Source organism: Myotis lucifugus, unplaced genomic scaffold (genome assembly GCF_000147115.1).
Source record: "Myotis lucifugus unplaced genomic scaffold, Myoluc2.0 scaffold_59, whole genome shotgun sequence".
In the NCBI taxonomy this organism is placed as follows: Eukaryota; Metazoa; Chordata; class Mammalia; order Chiroptera; family Vespertilionidae; genus Myotis; species Myotis lucifugus.
In genome coordinates, this window is record NW_005871107.1 from 1,065,830 (window position 1) to 1,090,588 (window position 24,759).

General features: G+C 35.7%; 1 protein-coding gene across 2 annotated transcripts in view; it reads left to right on the forward strand.

Annotated features, from left to right (window-relative positions):
• The window catches only part of ADGRB3 (adhesion G protein-coupled receptor B3), a 677,464-nt gene that overhangs the window by 190,211 nt on the left and 462,494 nt on the right, over nucleotides 1-24,759 (forward strand). The gene's annotated exons all lie outside the window — the stretch shown is intronic.

Genomic DNA, 24,759 nt, shown 5'->3' on the forward strand with positions numbered 1-24,759 from the left:
TCGAGTCTTTTAATATCCTTTGCAAATAACTATGGGTATTATTTGGTATTACTATAAAACTCAGTAAGTGGTAGTTTCTAAAAAGTTACATAAAATATGGAATCGGAAACCCTAACAATTTTGCACACCCATTAGATCAAAATCCATTGGTCTGTTTTGAACTTCAAATAAATCTCTGACCTGTGCATGATTTTGACTTCATGTGCCCCTGAAAATGTCTTGGGTGTCCCATGGGATTCCTGGACAACACTTTGAAAACCACTGTGCTAGTCATTGCATTTGCAAAACAGAAACATGATATACAATCAATCCTATTATCCTCTGATGGCAGATTAGGAATCTGACTCTAATAGAGTGGACAGTGCCTGGACTTTGTAACTTCACCCTACCACCTACCTGCTGTCTGACTAAAATATTCTGTGCACTCCTTGGTATACCACAGTCATGCAAATACACGAATATGTCGTATTTCATTTTCAAAGAGACGGTATCAAAATTAACTTCTCCCAGTTTCCTTTTTGCAAGTTGCTCAATTTTGATGGAACCCATTATAAGTGAAAGTTAGCCCAGCATAAATTGTGGGTGCATGGACTCCTGGAGCCAAATTTCTCAGTTGAAACCCAGATTGTGCCATTTTTTCCCCTAATCTTCAGAGTCCTCATGCATTTAATGAAGTTGGGATAATTAAATAAGGTAATATGTGTTAAGGGCTTAGAAATGGCCATAAGTGTTCATTTTAAATATGTAAATGAAATTTTCATTTTCATTCTAAGTTAATATTAAAAGTTAGTTGTTATTAAAGTTAACTTATGTTTATAAAATAATATAGTCTACTGTTTCTCATTTTATGACTGCAACAAGTTTAAGGTACTTTAGAAGATATCCATTAAATGACAAATTATAATGTCATTTCTGGGTAAAATGATTATGAATCATAGTTACAGATATCCAATAAAATTAACAGTCCTCTTTAAGTGAAATGCAATCTATTTGCAATATCATACATTTTAAAAATCTATATGTCCAAGTACATAAAAATTGTTTATTGATGAACACACTTGAAAATATACACAAGGACACATTAAAATTAAACTCTCAGCTATCTGGCTTAATTACATGATAGATTTTTCTGGATAGCTGAGTTTTCCAAATGCCTGATGATTATTACTTATAGGTACAGAAATTAGCTTAGTTTAGCCTCTCCAAAACTGCATTGCATTCAACCCAGTCTTCCTTAAAAGAGCACAGTGTTTTCAAAAACTCATAGTGAACTTTAATAATTATTCAAACTCATATTTATAGCACAAGATGATGAGTGAGTGCCTTATATTACATATTGTTTATATCTCTGCTATGTGAGTTGTCTTTTTCTTAATTAGATTTTCTTTCGAAGCTCATTATAATTTAGTTTGTCTTCATTTATTATGTCATCTCTTATAATTGATTGCTTCTCTTTAACTGGGTTTTATACCATATAACTGAAATTATTTGATCAGAGTAAAAACTAATAGTGTAGATACGAAGGACTCTTGGGTGAATAAAGTTTGCCAAGCTTAGCGGATGGATTTGTAATGTTTATTTGGACTGCCCAGAATCTATTAATTCCTAGTTATGGCTATATCTATGTATAGTTAACTTTGCCATGTAACTGCTAGCTGCTAGTTGTTCCTTACATATATATCCTCTCCTCTATAGGAATGGGCTTTTTACTTTTACCTGGGGCCATGGCAGCCAGGAAGGAGCAGCCGTGTGACTTAGTTATGAGCAGTGAGATGGAGGGAAAGTGGGCCATGTGCAGGACATGGCCTTAGGAAGCCACATGTGGCTTTCTGCCACTCTCGTCATCATCCTTCTTGGAACTCAGAACTCCCTTGTGGACCAGGAGAGGATAAAGGGCACATCCTGGGAATGGAAGAGCAGAGAGATGACATTGGAGCCATGGACTAAGAACAAAATGAACTACGGCTCTTTGTTCAGCCACTGTTATTTGGGGTCTATCTTATGTTTCTGCTCATTGATTTTAATTAGTACAAGTGAACAGTCAAACGTGTGAAGATGGCATCATCTCAGTTCAAGGTTCAGTTAAAACCCTGGTAGATTTTATTAAATCCCACCTATTCAGGTCCTGAGATTTGAAGCATTGGTTTCTATAGATGGTTGTGTTTAGGTCATTAACTTGTAAGATGATAAATAAGCAAGTAGTATCTGAATGAGGTGTTGATTAGGGCAGGGCTATTTTTCTCAGACTTCAATTGAAAATCTAAACAATATACCCTAAATTCACATTATTTTGGTCATTTGAAAGATTTGAAGGAATGATGAACTTGTCTCCGTTCAAAATTGGAGGCTCAATCTTGTTCTGGAAAAGTTTTTGTACCTCTGTTTTAACTACTTCTTCTCCAAATATACATTCAAAAAATAAAATAAAATAAAAATTCCAACAGTAGCCTGATATAACCCCAGTTTTTTGAGGAGCGCCAACTCAGTGAGAGCTTTATATATAAAATGGGTTGTTTTTCTTTAATCTTTGAACTGTCCTCAAACCCTTTCCTAACCGCTAACAATCTTTGGGTATGTTACTTAAATTTCCTGAGAATTTGGTTATTAAAAGCCCAGTTCAGGTAAAAAATTTTCTCAAACTTGGTCAAGTTTTTATTTTCTTTCCTCTCTCCAGAACAGATTCGAACATGGCTGAGGGACCTGAGTGGTAAGGAAAGGGAAGATCTGCCTTTTCATGCCTCATCCCCTCAGGGTTCACCTTCTCTATGACTAGAGGACCAAATGCTGACTCTCTTGTGGGATACATAGTGCAGGCTTCTAAGGGTCCTGCAGGGCCTTCCTGGTGTAAGAGGAGGTCGCTTGGAAACATAACCCTGCAGCCCTCATAGCTCTTGCTGTGACTGCAGGGGTTCCTTCATCTAATGGGCAGCTCTCTTGGGTGGGCTACCAGCACATGGAAGTCCTCTGCCCTCCTCAGTGTCCCCATGGCTCATGGAAACGCACACCTCCTCCCTAACCAAAGGCTGGGCATGTAGGTGGTCCAGTCCTGCCTGTTCTCTACCCTCCTGCTGTCTCTGTAATTCTTTTTGCTCAGAGAGGTCTGAGTCAGATGAGTAAATCTATTACCCAAGGGGATATTCAGCCAGGAAACCACAGTGTGATTGTCTTCCCCATTCCTGTCCCCCGGGTGTGGAGAGGGGATTGCCTCTTACCAGTAATGTAAAAATGTTTACAAGACATAATGACTCTCACTCTGCCTCTGTTTTGTTTTGTTGGTTTTTGTTTGTTTTGTTTTTTTGTGTGTTTTTTCCCCTGCTTTTATTTAGGAGGGTTTTCAATAATCTCTTATTTCTTAAAGATTTGTGGGGGACAGATCTGGACTCAATTACCAGCACCTCTTTTTAGAAGGTGGGTTACTTACAAATTCCTTGTGTCCAAGTTTGGCATTAGTCCCATGCAACATGCTGTTACCTTTGGTAAGGTGATTGTAGTGGCAACCTCATATCATTTTATACAGAAAAATGTAATTTTTAAACCAAAACACAAATGGGCTTAAGCAATTATATGCTATTTTCACAACAGGCATTTAAAACAAACATAATATTTATTTTCCCTTGTTCCCAAAATGCCTATTTTTAAGAGAATAAAAAGTGCTGCTATTTTAATGTTTTATTTTGGAAAATATAGTTAAGGGAATTGTCATAACCTTGATAACTGTTATCTTTCTCTGAGTTGTTTTGAATAAATATTATGATACACATTTGTGCAATGTTTCTGTGTAGGAATTTGCCAGATGTGTGATGGCATGCAGCCTTATAATGCAATAACACAAACTCCTCGAAGGGTAGTAACCTAGAAGTATTTTATATACCAAATATAACCCTGGAGACAAGACTTCAGATTGTGTGTGTGTGTGTGTGTGTGTGTGTGTGTGTGTGTGTGTGTTTTAACTTCATCTAGCAAACCACCCAGCTCTAATATTCTGTGCTTTGGTTTTGCTGATGCCCTCTCAAAGCAAAATGCATCCTTTCCAGCAGATCCCAATGAAACTAATGAGTTTAACCTCAAAGATTTTATCCTTCTCAGCAGTCAACTGGAAGCTAAAGTACATCAGAGAGAAACTAATTACAAGATGCTTGCATTTCAGTTATTCTGCATTTAGCATCGCAATTACTAATTCTGTCTATCTTTCACTTGCTAAGTATAGAAAAATGGAAAAAAAGACCCCCACCCCCAATTGCATAAGCCCTTTAGAGATGAAAAATGTATATAGTTAATTTACACATTTCTTTATATATTTATAAATTTAACGATGACAAAAATCATAGTTAATGTTGTTTAGAGAGATTTTTCTGCAATAGAAAATTTAAGGAATATCTTCAGTTGTTTTGAGTAGGCCAAATGCATGGTTCAAATTTAGAGTGTTAATTACATCTATAGGAATTTATATTTTCAAGGGAGGAAAAGCTAGGAGAGAAATCATGCAAGAAATCAAAGATCAATTTGAGCATTTATGATGCAAAGAATAAACACTGACAGTAAAACCTAGTAAACAATATTTGTATATGAAACAAGTTTGATCATTCAACTCATAACTATAACACAAAAGCAAAAATAATATCCCCAAGATAAAGACAATAAGAACAACAATCTATGTTTTCAATTTAATTAGAACTCCGAAATCATTCTTACTATGGAAAAAGCACTTAAGAAATCCAATTTTATTTGAGGCACGCATACACATAGCTTTAAATAAAAGGCAGCATTCTTGTGCTGTGGAAGGCAAACTAGTCTTATTTAAACAAAGTTTAAGTCCTGTCTGAAATCATTGGCATCCTTTCCTAATCTTCCCATCATTAATGGGAAAATTAAATATACTGCCCTTTGGGTATTGTAGATGAGTTTTAAGTCATTGGCTCTGGAAAAAACCTTAGAACTCATGTAATCAATGAGTCATCAGCTGGGAACTCACAGGCAGCATTCAAACACAGCTGACCTTGGCCTATTTAGTATTTTAAACATTTGGAAATTTCACATAGAAATCTTGACTCTTGGCTTCTTTTGCAATATCAAGATCAGCTTAAAAATACACTGGGCTTGTCTAGTCATCAGTTGAAGCTGAGTTAATAACTGATCCCTTTAAGGTTTCAGTTGAAACCCTTCCAGATTTCCATAGCCCCCAACATCCCATTGTCTTGCAAACAGTATGCTCCATATTTGGTACTGCTTAATCTCCAATGGCACTTGACTGATGTAGCATATTTTTACAGGTTAGAACACTGAGGTATTATTGGTTCCTGAACTTTCTAAATGATAAAATATAATGTTTAAGAGCCTGGTATCTGGAGTTAGTGTGCATGGGTTCCAATCCAACTCAGCAAATGTTCAGCTTTGCCACCTTGAGCCATTATTGAACATATCTGGTGGGCCTTATTTTCCTTATCTCAAAAGTAAGAAATAAATAATATCTGCCACATCGGGGTTTGAGAATCTGGATCAATAAATATGTGCCTGAGCTTAGATTAGGACCTGGAAAATTTTACATTTTGTCTAAGTGTTTGTTATAGAAATGAAGGCATAGACTAGAGTAGCCTGCTCAAAGGATTTGAATCCATGTCTGGCCAGATGCCAACTTCAGATATTTCTTATGTTCCTATCCATTGAAGTTTCCCTGTTGTCAATGCTATTCCACTCGGAGTATTTGAAGGAAGGTTTACGCAGCTTTGGTGGTTGGAATCTTTCACTGCTCTTGGACAATGTGGTCTTGAACATAAGAGAGTCAGTCCCAACATATTAAAGATGAGAGACAAAGTGATCAAGAAAAAATAAGTGGTATTCTTATGAGCGGCATTACTTCTTTAAGTAAGAAATTGTGGAGATAGAAAAGTCATTTATGATTTCCAGCTTCAGGAGGAGGAAGAATTTAATTTTTTTCCCATTTTTATGCATAGTTGATATTAATATTTTTAAAATCTAGAAACAGATGATTCAGTTAGGCAGGAAAGAAGATGGGGCAGGAAGACTTGCATTCTTTCCCTTTCAAAATATTACTTCATTTGGTTTGGTGATTTTAAGTGGTGATCTCTTTTAATATTATATTGATTGCATTGGGGAAAATGTTTTTTCCCCTATTCATATGGATTTCATACTCAATAAAGAATAACTCCATGTGATTTTGAATAAGCATTATATAATTGTTTGTGAAATTAGATGTAAATGAAAATAAGTTTCAAATATAAAATTTGTATCTAAAATAACTTCCACTAAGTTTCCACTAAGCTTATGCTTTTGCACTGAATAGAACACATTATCAAATTAATTTCAGTATTCAGTGAATTGATAATAACAGCACTTGTAATTTTATTGGGTAAATTGGCACACATTAATAATCTTGCTTCTCATTTTTACCATTTGGATTTTCAAAATTAAAACTGCTTGTCTAATAAAATATTCTCAGAAAAAATTTCACATCCTAACACCAAAATTACTTACTTGAAATGAGGTGATTTGTTTTTATTTTTAATGTGATTAAAATAGTACTAACATTAATTATTAACATACTTTATAACTTTGGAACCCAGAAAACATGGACTCAAATGCCACTTTCCTATAGACTTTAGTAAGATGCTTAGTTTCCTTAATCCTTAAAATGGCAATAACAATAGCATATCATAAGTGTTCTTCTTGTTGAAAAGCTTGCTTGTGACAGAATTTTATAATACATTTTCCTGAATGTCCTTTTCCATTTTATGTGATTGGGGTTGACTTGACTCACTGAACATAAAACTGGAGGCTCTGTTCCTCTAAAACAATTTTTTTCTTTTAAGTAAAAGATAAAGGATTATGAAAGTTGTTCACTTGTATTAGTCTATTCTCTGACAAAAAGGGCTTAAAAGTATTTCATGTAAAAAGAAAAATCTTGTATTCAGCAGATATATATTGAACACATATCAAACTCATTAACATGTGGGATGCCCATTACCCTCCAGTCAAACTAATTTTGTGTTATTGCCCTAAAATATATTTAGCAGCAAGACAGTAGATTTTCATGGAGTGAAAAATGTTTTATTGGAGTTGTCTATTAATTCTTTTGACTATATCTCTCTCTTCATAAGACTATCTCTGATGTTTAAACTTGTGCTAAGGTTTTACATAATTATTTTACACTGATTAGAAATGATTTTTAATTAAATTTTATAAATTAAGTTTCTCTTACTATATCTTTCACATACATAAATTGCATAAATATCTCTAAGTGTATGGCTCTGACACTTGACTAGAGTTGCAAAGCTTACTATAATTAAGTTAAGGCACTATTTACAGAATTTATAGCAGCCAATGACTAGTCAGGGACAGGAAATGCCCCCTCCTTGAAGATGTCTGTACCAGTTTGTAACATGTGTTTACTTGTGAAGAACTGTGAGTTGTCTTGACCAACTATTATTTATTTTACATAATGCAATGGCTGAGTTGTTACTGGTAGGGAAAAAAAGAAACTATAGGGAAAGTGAAGATAACAAATGTCAGGAAATATGATTTAAACAGAAGAAACAATGAAGAAAATAATATTATAAAAAGGAAATATATGAGAAGATAAAACAAGAAGTAGAAGAGCAAGCAATCTGTTGGATTGAAAGTCTGATAATCATATTTTAAGCCTCATCTTTTTTTAATTCCCCCACTTTCTCTAAAATTATTTAGTCTGGATTCCGGCAATATTTTATTTTATTTTTTTAAATATATTTTTATTGATTTCAGAGAGGAAGGGAGAGGGAAAGAGAGATAGAAACATCAATAATGAGAGAGAACCATTGACTGGCTGCCCCACACTGGAGGGGTGAATTGAACCATGACTTCCTGGTTCATAGGTCAAATCTCAACCACTGAGCCACACTGGCCAGGCACAGCAATATTTTATGTGTTTCTTTCTTTCTCTCTTTCTTTCTTTCTTTCTTTCTTTCTTTCTTTCTTTCTTTCTTTCTTTCTTTTTTTCTCTGAAACCTAATGGGAATGCTCTGGATATAATGCCATTAATGCCTAGAGAAGAAATAATTAGGGCAGCATTTAGTTTAACAGATGTGATTGCTGTGCCAGTGATAGGATAGGGGTAGTGCATTAGCAAAGAGGATTAAATAAGGAAAGTTGAGAAATAGTGGGTAAGGTTCTGCTTGCTCTGAGGGAAGTTACATGACAAACATGCCTTCAATTGTTATTTTCAATAACGTTGAAGTAGTAATACTTCAGATTCAACCTTAAATTATCAACTATGAATTCCAACAGTGAAAAGTATAAGATGCAATTATAAGAGCTAAGGTTCTTCACCAAAGAAGCAATATTAATAAAATATTCACTCTTAGGGGGAAATGAGAAGGAAAGTAAAATTATGATAATTTAGTTATACTAGAAACTTGTATTAAATATTCAAAATGCTTATATTACATTCTCTAAAGGTAATTCAGTATGTTTTGAAGGACATTGTTATTTCATAAAAACTCAGCATATATTCTCTCTTTATTCCAAATTAGTAACATAACTCAGATATACGAGATGAAAACTCTAAAATTATATGGGTTGTTGAATAGTATAATTATAAAGAATCAATACTGAAGATGTCTGGATGCTCATGTTCCCTGCTTTACCATATGTACCGACTCTGGGATTTGACTTTCAGGAATGCTGGCAGTGTGTATTTCTTATGCCATGTGACACTGTTGATAATATTAGGATTTTCTAATATGATAGGATACTATTCTTTGTAATAAATGCAACCACTTTATAAATGCAATTTTGATAACCATAAAAATGTATGATTTCATATAAATATTACTATTACTGTAGCTGTTTTCTTAAAACATGATCAACTGGAAATAACATGTTACTTCCTCATGATTAATTATTGCATTGCCAGGTACCACCTCAAGTTTTTAGGCTTAACTTATGATTATAAATTCTTTAAAACTATAAACTATGAAATATGGATTATGAATTATGAACTGTAGAATCTTAATATATCTTTTAAAATTCTTACCTCAGGAGCATTTGGCCAGAATAACATCCTTTTGGCCTTATATAATGTTAATAATTAATAAAATCTTCTCTGTCTCCTAAATTAGCTATAGTAAATCAAAACATTAAGCTTCATATTTAGGCAAACTTGAAAATGCTATTTATATACATTAAACAAAAATCATATGATTTTAGAAAGATTCAGAAGGCCATTACTAATAATTTAGTAAATCAAATGTATAGGACCAGATTCTAGTAGACTTCCATATGTGAAATTCAGATAAAGATATTGTTAATTAATTATTAACATTGATGACTGTTTATTAAATAACTACTAGTGACTTTTGTGGAATTTTCAACTGAATTCTTCAAGTAATCAGTTCATCTATGAATGTGTCTTCATAATTTAATGATCTTGATTCACATGGTACATTTTTTTCTGGTGTTGCTCTTCTGAAATCTGAATTTAAAGAGTCGTGAGCAATTATGATGATGATATTATACTACATAAATCAAAAGTATAAGCCAAAAGCAAGCTCGGTCCTGCAATACCTAATATTGCAAGTGAAAACCTGTATGTGAAGATAAATGCTCTTGGACAGATAGCAGGTCTTGATGACAAACCACCCCACATATCAGTGTGGGTAGAAATGTTTTCCGTACTTTCTCTTTTCTCCAAAGCAAAATGGTAAAAAGAACATTGAGTTTTAGCTCTCATTCTTACCAATATTTGCCTAAGTCAGCGGATACATCTGCTAGGCTTAACTGGGATGCTTCAAAGTGAGCCACTGCACATAAAACAAGTGGATTCTCCAAGCTAATCACATGATCCTAAGATCACACCTAACAACAAATGAGCATGTCCACTTGGACCTGTAGGAAACAGCTCCCTTCAATGACCAGCCACTCCTTCTTTTCTTGGCCTATGCCTACCATTTATTATTATTTTATTTTGTTTCAATCCTTATGCTGACACAATATTCCTATGAGAATATGTATTATTATTGCTATTTTAAGGATTAGGGGAACCAAGTGTCTTACTGAAGTTTATAGGGACATGGGATCCCAGTCCATTCTTTCTGGGTTCCAACGAGATAGAGTATTTTAAATATTAACTATGTTGATAATTTTTTAATCACGTTAAAAATAAAAACAAACCACCTCTTTTCAAGTAAATGCTTTTGGTGTTAAGATGTGAAAATGTTTCTGAGAATGTTTTATTAGACAAGCAGTTTTAGGATTTTTTTTAATATTCAAATGGGAAGAATGAGAAAATGCAAGTTTATTGATGTGTATCGATTTACCCAACAAAATTACAAGTGCTGTTACCATGCATACACTGTATGGTGTAATTAATTTGATAACGTTTCCTATTCAATGCTAAAGAATAAGCTAGATTGAATCTTAATGGAAGTCATTTTGGATAAAAATTGTTGAAATTTTATGTCTTAAACATGTCTATTTATATTATATTAATAACACTTGTATAATGTTAGCTTTTCAATAGAAACAATTCCTTTATTCATTTTTTCAAGAAATAAATATGCATTGAGACTACCAGGCACTGAGCTTAGATGCTGTCTCTGCCTTTAAGTGGCTTCCTATCTACTGATTATTATGTATAAACACGATGAATTTCAAATGAAAAGGTAATGAAGAGAAAGACGAACTCTTTTGGGAAGGATTCCCTGCATGGCTGGGTCTTGGTGTCTCTGCAGGCCTCCCTTGTGAGTTCTGAAACTGAATGGTTTCAATCTACCAAGAGATGATCAGACTTTGATAAATAGACTCATCTTAACTCATAAGAGAAAGATATAAAATCCAAGCAATATTTTATTCATTTTTGAAAGGTGACATTAGGTAATGCCTTCATAGGAAGTGCCTGGAACTTTAAATCATTACTGAGAGGTTTTGGTGACTATATGTCCATAGCAAAGGGATTTAGATGGTGTGCATAGATGGGTAATTAATTCTTCTACTAGGGAATTAGCTCCAATCTCTTTTTAGAATACCTTTTTGTTGGCCAAATGTTTCTGTTTTCCAGATATTCTTAGTCTTTATGGACATTGATAAATAGAAACTGAATAAATGCTTATGCATTTTTCCACTTTGATGTTTAATACTAGTGTCCCAGTGCACGGATTCGTGCATATTGAAAGGAAATTAATTAGAAGAAATATTTTAATATCGCTATTCAAGTCTTGCTAATGAAAAGAAAATAGAATTCTACCGAGTCTCCTATCTGCCTACTCCAGGACTTCTGTGAGGATCAAATGAGATGAGGCACAGGAAAACACTTAACAAACATTTGGTTAAACTGTAAAATGTTTGCACCTGGCTATAAAGCAAGTGGGGTTCCTGGGCTGAAGAAACTCCAAGGAGGCTGGTCGCTAGGGAGAGGAAGCCTGGTGTTGCTACATGACGTCATTACCTGGCACCCACAGCGACCAGTTCTGGGCTGGGCTGGGCTGTGGGCCACATTTTGTGCCATGGGGTCTTGGCAGCATTAGCTGCGATTTGTTGGGGTGTCACTCCTGGGTGGTGGTGGGGCCTGTGTCCCACTTGGGGGACGCCAAGTGTTGGTTTGTTGGTGCCAAGTCCATGGTACCATTTATTCTTAAACTAGAGGCCCAGTACTAGAGGCCCAGTGCATGAAATTCGTGTGGTCCCTAGTCCTGGCCAGTGATCGAAGCACAAGTGTCTGGCGTGGAAGGGCAGGTCCCAGCTGACCTCTGTGCCCTGGGCAGCACCTGGGCCCTGGTCCTGTGCATGCGCCCCTCTGCCTGAGTCATCAGGCCCCTGCCGGCTCCCTTAGTGCCTGGGAGCTGGGCAGCGGCCCTGCTCCCTGCTGCCACTGGTCCATGGGGTGATCTGTCACCACCCGCTCACCTGCTCCATCATCCCGCTGTGGTCCCACTCTCGTCAGGGCCCATTGGGGCCGGCAGTGCCTCCACTGCCGCCCGCTGCAAGCCCCGTTTTGCTGACACCTGCCATGTTTCACTCTGCCCCCTGGTGGTCAGCGCACATCATAGCGAGCGGTTGAACTCTGGGTCAAACGTCCGGTTGAGGGGACAATTTGCATATTAGGCTTTTACTATATAGGATGGCCAGTGCGCATCATGGCAGCTCCTGTGTTGAGCATCTGCCTCATGGTGGTCAGTGCGTGTCATAGTTACTGGTCGGACAAACGGACACTTAGCCTTTTATATATATAGAAGATAATTTACTTAATATGTTTATATAATTTAATAATTGCAACCTTTATTAAAATATAGCTGACATAAAACATTATGTAAGGTTAAGAATACTGTATTGTATTATGCATATTTCTTATGGGTTACTGAAACACCATTACAAAACATGTAGGTTAGCAGTTACATTTAAGTATTGTCTTTCTCTGGCTATACTCTAATCCTCTGAATTAGACTTGGACATTTGCTTCTGCAAAATATTTGCAGATTGTGTTGAGTGTCCTTGCATATGTCCAAGTTTTCTTTCTATTCATAGTTTTAACACTTGGAGTGCGGGTGAATTTCCTGCCAAAATATAAGATGGCTCTGTCTTTTGGTTTTGTTCCATCCACCAAAAGGGTGGATTACAAACAAATATTTGGTAATACGCAGTTACAATCGGCCCGAGTTTACACGTTTCCCGCACTCCACCGCAAATCTATATGAACCGAGTTAAAGACGGCTCCCGCGGAGTACGCGCAATTCACGCGAGCTGACTTAACTCGTTTCCCGCACTCCAAGTGTTAACTAGTTTGCATTAATGACTTTTATAAATCGTTTCTCAAAATTAGAGGTAATCAATCAATCCATGATAAGATCATATAGCCGCGGGCCAGATCCAGCCCGTTTGAAATGAATAAAACTAAAAAAAAAAGACCGTACCCTTTTATGTAATGATGTTTACTTTGAATTTATATTAGTTCACACAAACACTCCATCCATGCTTTTGTTCCGGCCCTCCGGTCCAGTTTAAGAACCCATTGTGGCCCTCGAGTCAAAAAGTTTGCCCACCCCTGAAGCCCATGGGTCTCATATGGCTACTTCTTAATATTAAATGTTCAATCAGCAAATCAATACTTCAAACCTTTTAATTTCTAAGATAACCTATAAAACATCTTCTAAATGTTCATTATTAGTATTAACATTAATAATTAGTATTAGTGACATTAGTATTATTTTTGTGCACATTTAAGTCACTACTGATTTTTTTTTTGCTTTCTTTTGCTACAGTCATTGATATATATTCATTAGTAATTTAATAGTTTACCACTATGTTTCTCTTCAAAAACATCCAGATAGATAAATGTGCATGGAAATTCATATTTGGGTATAATGAGATGATGGGATGTTTGTAAATCTTCAGTTGCTGTACTTTTTTTCTTTCTAGACATTATTATTAGGTTCTTCCCAACTTTATCCTTTAGGTGGCAGCATTTGAGAACAGTTATATATTGAAAGTTGCCACCATTTAGAAAAAAATGAAGAATAATACATTTGTTCAAAAGAACGAATTTAAGATTTATCATGCTTTTAACTGAGATTCAAGACAAGCTCTTATCAAGCATAGCACAGTCTCATCTTTGGAACTTTCCTACTCACATAAGTCTAATCTATTCCCGTAAAAAGTCTGTTTTACTTCATTGTTTTTCACTGATGGTAGTTCACTGTTTATGCTTTCATTGAAGGCAGGGGATCTTCCAAATGGGTATTCCTTAAGGGCCTTTGTCCCCAGAATATCCTCAGTTTTAATGAGTCTCGGTTAATTATACGTAACTGAAAATTCCTTCTGAAGTATTGAAGATAAAAAGGCATCCTCCTTCTTGCAATTCATTGGTTCAAAAGTATTTTACATTGATGCATAGTAAGAAATTAAAAGGGTAAATACAGTTTAAAACTAATTTACGTTGAGGACTCTGGTTAATAGTCCATCGTAGTTGCTGATGAGAGCGTCATCACAAAAGATAAATTTTGTTGAGTAATTGACACTTCAATTGATCTGCTCTCTCACTCCTACCTTATTTTTTTAAAAATTGGGGTCAGGTAATTTATTTTACTATTCAAGTACCTAATGGAGCCCAGGTCATGCATAAATAGCTTCATTAAGAGATAAAGTAACCAGTAGGATCTATGATATTTAGTTGAATCTCAGCATTTAATTTTTACAGAGGGTCATGTCAGCTTTTCCATGGTGACTCTAATTCTTGCTGCTACATAAATTCTTATTCTATAAAAACCCCAAATTTCTTTTATTTTCCTCTGTTTAGATTTTAATATATTCAGGAAAATCTTTTACAGTAACTATTTTTGATAGTTCATTTTCTTTTATCTCTGTGCTTTATTGGAATATGTTCCAATATTTGTTATTCTCATTTAAGTTCAAAATATTTTATTAAGTGCTTATTTCATTATTGCAAGAAAGACATAACATTTTAAGTAATTAATTAAATCTAAGCTTATATATAGCTAATCCAGGAGATTAAATAATAGGTATCTGTTTATTTTGTCTCTCTAAAAAATTAAATAAATTAGCTGAGGGTGCAGCATGCTAACAGGAATGTAGGAAACCTGACTCTCCATCTCTCTTCTCTGTTTTCCTTTCAGTGGGCGTCATTCCCAGTGAATCTTTTCCAAGGGGTGTCAAAGAAGGTTTCTACCACCCCCAGTCCGCACCCCTGGCAGGAAAAGCATAACATGCCTTTTTAAACACATCTAAATCGAATCCCTTCATTTTCTTCTTATAATTGACTTCTTTAGAATAAAGTTATAATTAAAGGGTAGAATGGGGATGGGGTGAAGGTGTGGAGAGGGAAGAAGAAAGAAGAGAAGGAAAAGAGACAGAAGGGAGGAGGGAGGGAAGCGGGGAAGGAGTGAGGGAGAAAAGCATGTGAACACAGTCGGGTGGATGTCCTCTTTCTCACTGACCTAGTTATTCAGTTACTTGCTTCCCCGTCTTCAAAATATTTATATTTCTGTGAACCTACCATTTTCGGATTTTAAAAGAGCCTGGCATTAAAAACCTTTGGTTTTCTGACGTTCTTTATGTATATTGGTACTGAAAAATATTAGTAGAATGAGAGAATTAAACATTTTGATGTACATCTTTCCTGAGTTCAAAATTTGATCAGGCCTTAACAAATTTTAGCTCATGCACTGTCCTGGTCGTTTAAGGTTATCGGTTGACCTTTATGTTCACTAAAATTCAGACTAGATGAACCAAAGCAGATATTGAGGTTTTCACTCTTTCTACTGACACCTTGACCCAGGTCATTGCATTTAAAGCATGTCTACATGACAGCCTAACGAATTGTGAGATGCAAACAAATTTCAATAAAATGGGATTGTGTGTGTCATAACTCCTTTGTAATAGTAGCAAGGTATGATCAGACTGCTTGAAAATGTATAAAACAGAGTGATTTCTAAATCAAGAGGCATTGTTATATTTTCAGAAGGTAAATGTTCTGACTTTTGACTTTCAGATTAGTCCTGCCAGTGCCTTGGAATGAGGGCGAGTGTTAGGGTGTACTGGATGATAGCTCAACATCCTGTGATGTTGAATCAGAAGGGCAGGCTGCCCCATCTGATAACAACTCCTGCAGCTAAAGCAGGCTTGACTATAGTTGTAATGTCAAGGATGGCCAGTGCCATCTGTTATACATGAACTGCATTCTATTTCCTATAGAACCACATAATGTCATCAGTTTAACAGAGGGCACGTAAGTCAGAATTTTTCCTTAAGTGTAAAAACTCTTACACAGTCAAAGCTTTTATTGCCTTCTATTCATTATAGCTACTCCACTGTCCCAAAAGTATCCCTTCCCATTTTATCTCACAACATTCTTATTTCAAGCGTACTAAGTATCTGGTGAAAACCATGCTACTTAGTAATGCAGTCATGAAGCTCTCCTAATTCATACTACAGTGTAAATGAATACCAAGTCATTGCTCCTCAAAGGGTTTGCACTCTCTAAGGAAGACATTTAAAGAGGGTTCTATCCCAGTCAGGGCACGTACAAAAATCAACCAATGAATGCATAAATAAGTGGAACAATAAGTTGATCTAATTCATTCTCTCTCTCTCTCTCTCTCTCTCTCTCTCTCTCTCTCTCTCTCTCAAGTAAAAATAAACAAGGGGCCACAGAGAACTTTGCCATTCAAATGTAAAATTGGGGGCACTGTTTCACAGAACACATACAGGAAAAATAAAATTTAAAAAGCCATCATCCTCCCCGCAAACAAATTTCTGTAGTTCATCCATATTTGTGGTACGAATATTGGCTGCCTATAATATTCTAGGCAGTGTTATTGATGTTTTATTTTTATCATAAAAATACAGGTCTTAATTTGAAAAAAAAGGCCAAGGAATATAAAACTAATTGAAAGTTCAATACTCTGTATCAATTTTGTGAGACATTAAAAAGTGAGTGGAGAAAAAAAAGATGCCCTTTGTATTTTTAATTGGATTTGTATTTTTGGAAAATATGAGCAGAAACAATTTTTCCCTCTTCTCCAGGCAAGTGCCAGGCACCAGGAGAGCTAATAGGATGGCACTCCATGGTGTGGCAAATGGATCTGGGGCAAGTAGACTAACACTGCTACAGCACCAGTTTTTAAACTACTGTTCTTCCTAAAATCATTTAAAAGCAATTTGAAAATATGTGTTGATTTTTTTAAAAATATATTTTATTGATTTTTTTACAGAGAGGAAGGGAGAGAGACAAAGAGATAGAAACATCAATGAGAGAGAAACATTGATAAGCTGCCTCCTGCACACCTTCTACTGGGGATGTGCCCGCAACCAAGGTACATGCCCTTGACTGGAATCGAACCTGGGACCCTTCAGTCCACAGGCCGACGCTCTATCCACTGAGCCAAACCGGTTAGGGCTGTTTTGATTTTATTACATGTTTTGTATGAAATTCAGAATTTTCTGGTTGATAAAACACAAATCTTTCCTCCTTGTCATCTTTTCTCTGTTACTGGGTGATCTCTCTTAACAGCCAACCTATTTATTATGTCCCTCTTCTACTTTTCAGTCTTCAATCTCTGCCCTTTGTCCTAAGGACAGGTTTATCAGTTTGCTACAAGGCTCTTTATGAATTCATCCGGGCCCATGCTTCCAGCCCCATCTGAGATCTTCCCTCTCCCTGCTCATAATTCTATTCATTTACGTTTCTTTTAGTTCCACCATCACAGCATAGTATTTTCTTTTTAAGCACTCCACCTTTCTCTACTTAATTCCTTCTCATTCATCAGGGCTCCTTTTAAAAATAATGTCTTCCTTTATTTTTTATATGTTTTTATTTACTTCAGAGAGGAAGGGAAAGGGAGAGAGAGAGAAACATCATGATGAGAGGGAATCATTGATCGGCTGCCTCCTACACGGCCCACACTGGGAATTGAGCCCACAACCCAGGCATGTACCCTGACTAGGAATCAAACCGTGACCTCCTGGTTCATAAGTTGATGTTTAACCACTGAGTCACACAGGCCAGGCAATAATGTCTTCCTTTCAGAAGGCTTCTCTGACTGCCTAATTATGCACCCCCCAATATTGCATTGTAGCCTCTTTTCATGGATCAGAGCACCTAGCACATATTATTGCAATTGCTTTATCACTTGCTGTTAAGCATTTAGCTCTATGAGGGCAAGGATGAAGTTTGCTTTGTTTAGCCTACCATAATGCTGACACATAGTAGGTGTTTGGTATATGTTCAGTTCAGTATATATTTCCAGAGTGAACACAGGTGTGTGGGGCACGATTCTGTGTAATGCAAAGATGACTAAGACACATTCCTTCTCTTCATGTAGCTCTCCATGTAGTATGTGTAGGCATGTGGGGATGTCATAACACAAATGTTATTATTGTAAGGCAACATTACAGCAGCCAAAAAGAGTCAGTCATGAAGAAATGGTTATGGGGATTTAGTCTCGGATATCAGAGGGCAGATACCTTGGAGATTAGAGTTCATTGTGGAACATTTTGATTAGTGTTTTGGAAGGTCGCTGCTGTCTTTTAATAACTACATTGAATAAGCTATTTTGATAAATGAATAAAATATGGTTGTGTTTCAGTTTAAAAGAGTAGAAATTACCCTATGCATCTGTTCTATTGTGGATTAAGTAAAATATTTGATGTATATTTTAGTGTTATCATGATTATAGTTTTTATTGTTAGGCAAGTTACACCCAGATTTTGTGTACACAGTCTGTGATTTTAATAATCCATTTTAATTGCTTGTGTAAAGTCCATGATCCTTTTTTGTTCATTATCGTATCCTCCTAGGTGTGGATAAACTGAATCCATTAGCAATCTTTCGTGTTTGCTTAAAGGTTATTTGACTTTGTCTTATAAATGTTACATTCTCATTCATTTCATAAATAATTCCCTAATGCTTTTTCTAAACCTGGGGCATAATATGGATCTTATTTCCACAGAAAATTATGGATATTATCAGTAATTGCTCTATTACCACCAGGAAAAAATATATTTAGATTGTAGAGTCCGCCGTATTTCAAAAAAATCGTTTGAACTAATGATTCAATATTGGTAATGAATGTAGTTTGCATACAAATAATAGTTATTATATTTTTATGTTTCACATTTAAAAACTGGAGAACTGAAGTCCTCATTTCCTGTTGCGAATTTTCCATGTAAATGTAGTATTATTCTTCTATCCAAAGAGCTACAGATTTTCATTATATTGTCTTAACCATACAGTGGAATGATAATGCTTTGGCATGATTTTTAAAAAGTTATTATTTCAAAGGAAGACCTTGAAAGAATTATATGCTTCCTTTTCATTGCATCATCTCATTCTATTCTGTGATAATACCCAGTATAATTCTCTAAATTAAAGTTTACTCTGTGGATGGGCTCACCCTCTTTCTTTTCAGTGGCCCATAGACTCCCCCTTATACTGTGACATAGGAAACCTCAACTATGGTAGTTTATACAAATTATTTCAGGCATTATCTGTACTAATGTAGATTTCCTCCTCTTCCCTTCTTTACTATGAAACAAGTTTATACAACCTAAACACCGAAAAAAAGGAAGGGTTATTTTTAAATACTGTGATACTAAAGAAGCCCCGAATGTTTATTTTCCTTGAAGACCAATTCAGTATGCACCCAGTCCCATGAATGGACATTTCTATTACAGATTTGTAAATCAGATGTGAGGGACCAGTCTGCAGAGCAAGGAAATGTTCATGGAGACAAACAGTCTTTCTTAGGCATGCTCTGGCACTGCTCAGATAGAAAGGCACAGAGGAGGAATTAATTTTCTTAAGTATTTCTTTATCCCTCATTCTTAATTGACCATGTTATAATTTTTATAATCCTTTTAGGTAAGTTATTAAAAGAAAGATCAAGCCTCTCCTTCTCAATATACTAAAGTTAAGAATAAATAAGAGATTTTTATAATCTGTTCTTTTGATACACTTAATAAGCCGCTTTTCTGACAAGCTATCATATTATATAGATGGAAAACCTGAGACAAGATAGCTTTAAAACTATAGACATCTCAATTATCTACAATAATAAAAGAGAAAGATGCAAATTGACCATACCTCCATGATGCCCACCAGCCAATCAGGAGTGAGTATGCAAATTAACCCAACAAAGATGGGTTAATTTGCATACACAGGCACCGAGTGGGGGGGGGGTGTTCCACACATCCCCAGCTGCTCTGGGCCTCTGGGCAGTGTGGGAAGGCAGAAAGGCGTCTTCGGGCCAGAATGAAGGCAAAAAGGCATCTCCGGGCATGAGTGAAGGCGGTGCCAGCAGCCAGGGGAAGGAAGGCCCATTCTTGCATGAATCTTCATGCATTGGGCCTCTAGTTTAATTGTAATTAGAATGAATGAGGCTTGAATTCAAAAAAGAAGTTAAGCATACTCCCTAGATTGCTATTCTGTCAATAGATATTTAATGATATATTATGAGTAGGAGTGGCAGAATTAAGAGAATTTGACAGGGGACTCATAGTGATTGGTTTCAGTCCCTGCTTTGTTCCTCACTCAGTGTGGGTACCAAGACCAATTCTGTCTCTAAAAGGAATTTACTGCTTTGGTTTTCAAAATCTCTAAGGTCCATCTGAGTCTAAAATAGATTTAATTTTTGGAGGCAATATAGATTTTCTATACTCTTTCACTTAGTCAGCAGGTACTTTCTGAACACTTCTGTCATGCCAGGCCCCTTGCCAGGCCAATGGATAGAGCAGTGGGCGAAACAGACACAGTTCCTATGGTGTGGGGCTCAGGTCTAGGAGGAGATCAACATTATAGGAATTGTAGTAAGTGCTGCAAAGGTGTCATGGAGGTGTCAGGGGAGACACGAAGAGGATAATTGAAGCTAAATTAGATTGAGAATCGGGGCTTGTCTCCCTGAGGGAGTAAGAGGTAAGAACTTAAACTGAAACATGAAGCATGAGAAAGCAGTAGCCAAATGAGGAGGGACACGTGTGAAATTGCCCAGGGACCCAGCTGTGGTCTGAGATGAGGTTGGAGAAACAAGGGAGAGGGGGAGAGAGAGAGAGAGAGAGAGAGAGAGAGAGAGAGAGAGAGAGAGAGAGAGAGAAGAGAGGCAAAAGAGTGAAATGTGGAAGGAATGTTTGTAACAAAATATAAAGTTCTGAATGGATGAGAAGTTTGGCTTTTTCCCATTTGTATGGTAAATATTTGCCTATTTAAAAAGGCTGGGCTATCAAGGAGACAATTTTAGTCAAGAGTACACATGGAATTTGAGCATCAGAAAATTGTTCTTAGAAGGTTTCCTTAGGAGTACTCATCCCTCAATTTGAAGACCACAGATATCAAGCACAGTGCTTAGTCTCAGAGGGTTTGTAATCCAGTTGGATAGAAAAGGCATGAACATTTCAAAATTTAATAAATATTTCAATTATAGTTCAGAACAATAACAGAACTGTGATAAGCAAGCCATGTATTATTGCTTAATCAATTGAGCAGGCAGTGATTTATCAGAGGCCTGTAGTGGTCAGGGAATTGTTTTTGGAATCTTGAAAAACTGGGAGAATTTGAATGGTCTGAAAAAAGGATTTATGGCATCTCAGGACTAACACAGTAGTGGAAACTATAGAATAGAAACTTGGAAGATGTTTTGGGGTGACTTCAGTTTGATGAAATCATCAGAAGATGGATGATTTGATTGCCAAGAATGTGGAATGCCTGCCATCAGAATTTGTACTTCATTTGTTAGGTCATCGAGACCCACTGTAGGCTGTGTAAAGGGAAAATGCTAGAGTCAAATTGACATGTCAAAAGTATCTGGTGAGAGAGCCCTATCAAAGGGATTGGAAAGAAGTAATGATCCTCATACCTGGAGCCGACAGTAAGAATCCTGGCCTGAGTCAGCCAAGGGCTATAGTATGGCTATGAAAATGGAAAAGGAGTGCTTTTGAGGTCAAATGTAAGTGGGGGGAGGGGGACGATGGAGGGGAGAGGAAAAGAAAAGACAGGACCAGGTAATTGTTTGAATATAGAACTCAAGGAAAAGTGAGGAACCTGAGAAAACAGAAATATGTACCTCATAAATTTGGGGGATGGTTTATGTGATTATTTAACAAATTGGAATGTTTGATGAACTATAATTCAGTAAATTAATAACAACCATATTTTCCAATAGGACATATAGCATACACATCAACTAGAAATGCTCTCTATTTTTAGCCTACATTTTCACTCCCTTGTTCTGACAGTAAGTGAGTGCACCGATACCCTCACTGTCCTCAAATACGGGTCTTTTAGACTTGCATCCTGGCAACAACCTGTTTTGACATTATTTACTTATCTCTCCCTAATGTTTTTCAGAACCTGAAGTGCAATATTCATTACCGACTGTGTACATCTTTAATGTAACTCCCCATGAGGCGCTCTTCTAAAGGACGTATCTGGGGCATCGATCACTATTTATAATGCTATAACTTTTCTATAACCAGAAAGTAAAACTGGAACACTTGTCAGAAATATGAACTGTCTCACATGTATACTCTATTACTCTTTATCCAATAATAGCTTTCTAAAATCATAGTTAGACCTCACCACAGTTTGTTTCCAAACAATCGGTTATCGTTTAATAAACTGTCTACAACCAAAATATCTTGTTTATTTTTAGGCAGTATTTCAAAGTGCTTTTTAAAATAAATATTTTAACAAAATTAACTCAGACTAAAAAAAACTGGAAAAAATTAGAATTAAAATCAGTCATAATCATATCATCCAAAGGTAACTAATAATAGGTTAGCATCATTCCCTCAGCTTATTGCCTCTGCATATGCATAAAATATAAATTTTTTCCCAGAAATATGATTATAGTTTATGTACTGAAAATGTGGTCATTCTCAATATACTGCTGTATGACCTGTTTTTCTCAACTCGTAATTAGTTGTGAATTTCTTTTCAATGAATAATTGTACAGTTTCACCCCTATAACCTCTATGAAATTTTACTTTAGAAAACTTCTAGTTCTTTATGTTTAGATGGTTCTCAGTATTTTATACTATAAATACTGTTGTTATAAAAATATATTCATACTCACACATACAAATGCATAGAAGTATTTTATTGCAACACTGTTTTAATAATACACACAAATACATGCAATATATGCATGTGAATATATATGTTCACACACTTGTCATTATTTTTTTAGAGTAAATTTCTAAAAACAACATTGGTCAAAGCTGTACAATTTTAAATCTTGTCAAACATATTTTCAAACTGCCTTATAGAAGTCAGTTTTTATCCCCAAGAGAATATATAAGTAGCCATTTCCTCACTCTTTCAACAATAAAAAAATGAGCAGTCTGTTATCTAGAACATATATCATAGGGTTTTCATTTTTATTTTGCCAGTTACTTATAAGTGAACATTATATGTTACTGCTTATTGGTCATTTGTATTTTTCCATTTTGAACTTCCTTTGCATATTCTTTGCCCATTTCCCTCAAGTGTTCAAACCAATTCCATTTTGTTTAATTTCTTAATGAGAGAGAGAGAGAGAGAGAGAGAGAGAGAGAGAGAGAGAGAGAGAGAGAGAAAGGGAAACATTGTTTGGGTTCCACTTATTTATGCACTCATTGGTTGACTCTTGTGTATGCCCTGACCAGGAATTGAACCTGCAACCTTGGAGTATCGGGATGATGCTCTAACCAACTCAGCAACCCAGCCAAGGCCTCAAACCAATTCCTTAAATATATTTCATGATCATCAACCAACCCAAGTAGTTTTAAATGATTATTAAAATAAATAATTTGTTTTATCTATTCTTATGTTAAGCAAAACAATTTCTGTGTCATAGCAAAAAAATACAGATACTAAATACCTGGTGTTTAACATTAACAGTGCAAATTTCACTAAACTGTTTATTTCCTGTTTTAATTAAAATTAGTAAGTGATGAGATTTCTCAACATTATCTTGTATAATTTATTTTGCTATCCTTTTATGGGGATAATCTTCATAAAAAATACCTATGATATATCAAAAGAGATATTTATTGTAAAAACCAAAAAAGTTAAGTGGTAGCCCTACACTTCTCCTAAAGGGAACTTTATTTGTACTAATGTCTGAGCAGGCAGCATAATTTGGAAAAATTCAAAGTTAACATGAATAATACAAAAATAAAAATACCCATTCACACACTTGATAGGTGAAAGGAACTGAGTTTTTATTCTTCTCATATTGACACTCCTTTCCTAGTGCCATGCTTACTGCATGCCAAAACGACACCTTTTAGTTCCTGACAAAATCTTAGTTACTTAACACGTGTCCAGAATGGAAACCATCCCCACACGGCATGATAATTTGAATTTAATTTAAAAAATCAGTTTGCAATGAATATTATAAAAATAAATATATTACTCACAATTCGGGTATTCTTGAGTATTTTCGGCTGAAAATTCTCACAAAAAATGATTTTAACAGGTCAGGACTGCCACATAGGGAAAACATTTTTTTTTAATAGACGTGCGTGGCATGTGGAGAAGATCCACTGCTTGCAACTACAGACGCTAATGGCGTACAGGGGTTAAAGAGTAAGAAAATGTATCCTTCTCATAATCAGACAGGTAGATGGAAATGTGGGTATAGGGGAACAATTTGAGATTGATGGGGAGATAAGATTACGTTGGTGTTCACTGATCAATTAGCAACAGAGGAGACATGAGAGGGTAAAAAGAAAATACTTCTGCAACACATATACAACCCACTTCTCAAGTTTTTACAAGATATCAATGACAAAGTGATTTATTAACAGTTTAATAACTTTTTCATGTATTAATAAGAAGAAATGATAATGGTCTTATATGATTTATTCCATAATTAACAGTTGAATTCATTCATGATCATAAGTTTTCTATATGATTATGGAGAGGTAGATATCAGGAGTGTCTATGCAGATGACCATGGACACTTGAATTGTCCAATAGGATGAATTGTTTTGGTCTTATTATTTATTCAATTTATGTTTATTTGTCAGGTTGTTGGACACACATTTTGGGTGTTTAATACATGACAAGAATAAAGCTCTTGCCCTCCATTTACATTGTAATTGGGAGGCTGGTGTCAAAAAAACAATAAGTAGTTATCCTATATAATAAAAGGCTAATATGCAAATTGACTGAATGGCTGAATGACTGGTCACTGTGATGTACAATGACCACCAGGGGGCAGACACTCAATGCTGGAGCTGCCCCCTGGTGGTCAGTGCACTCCATAGGGGGAGTGCCTC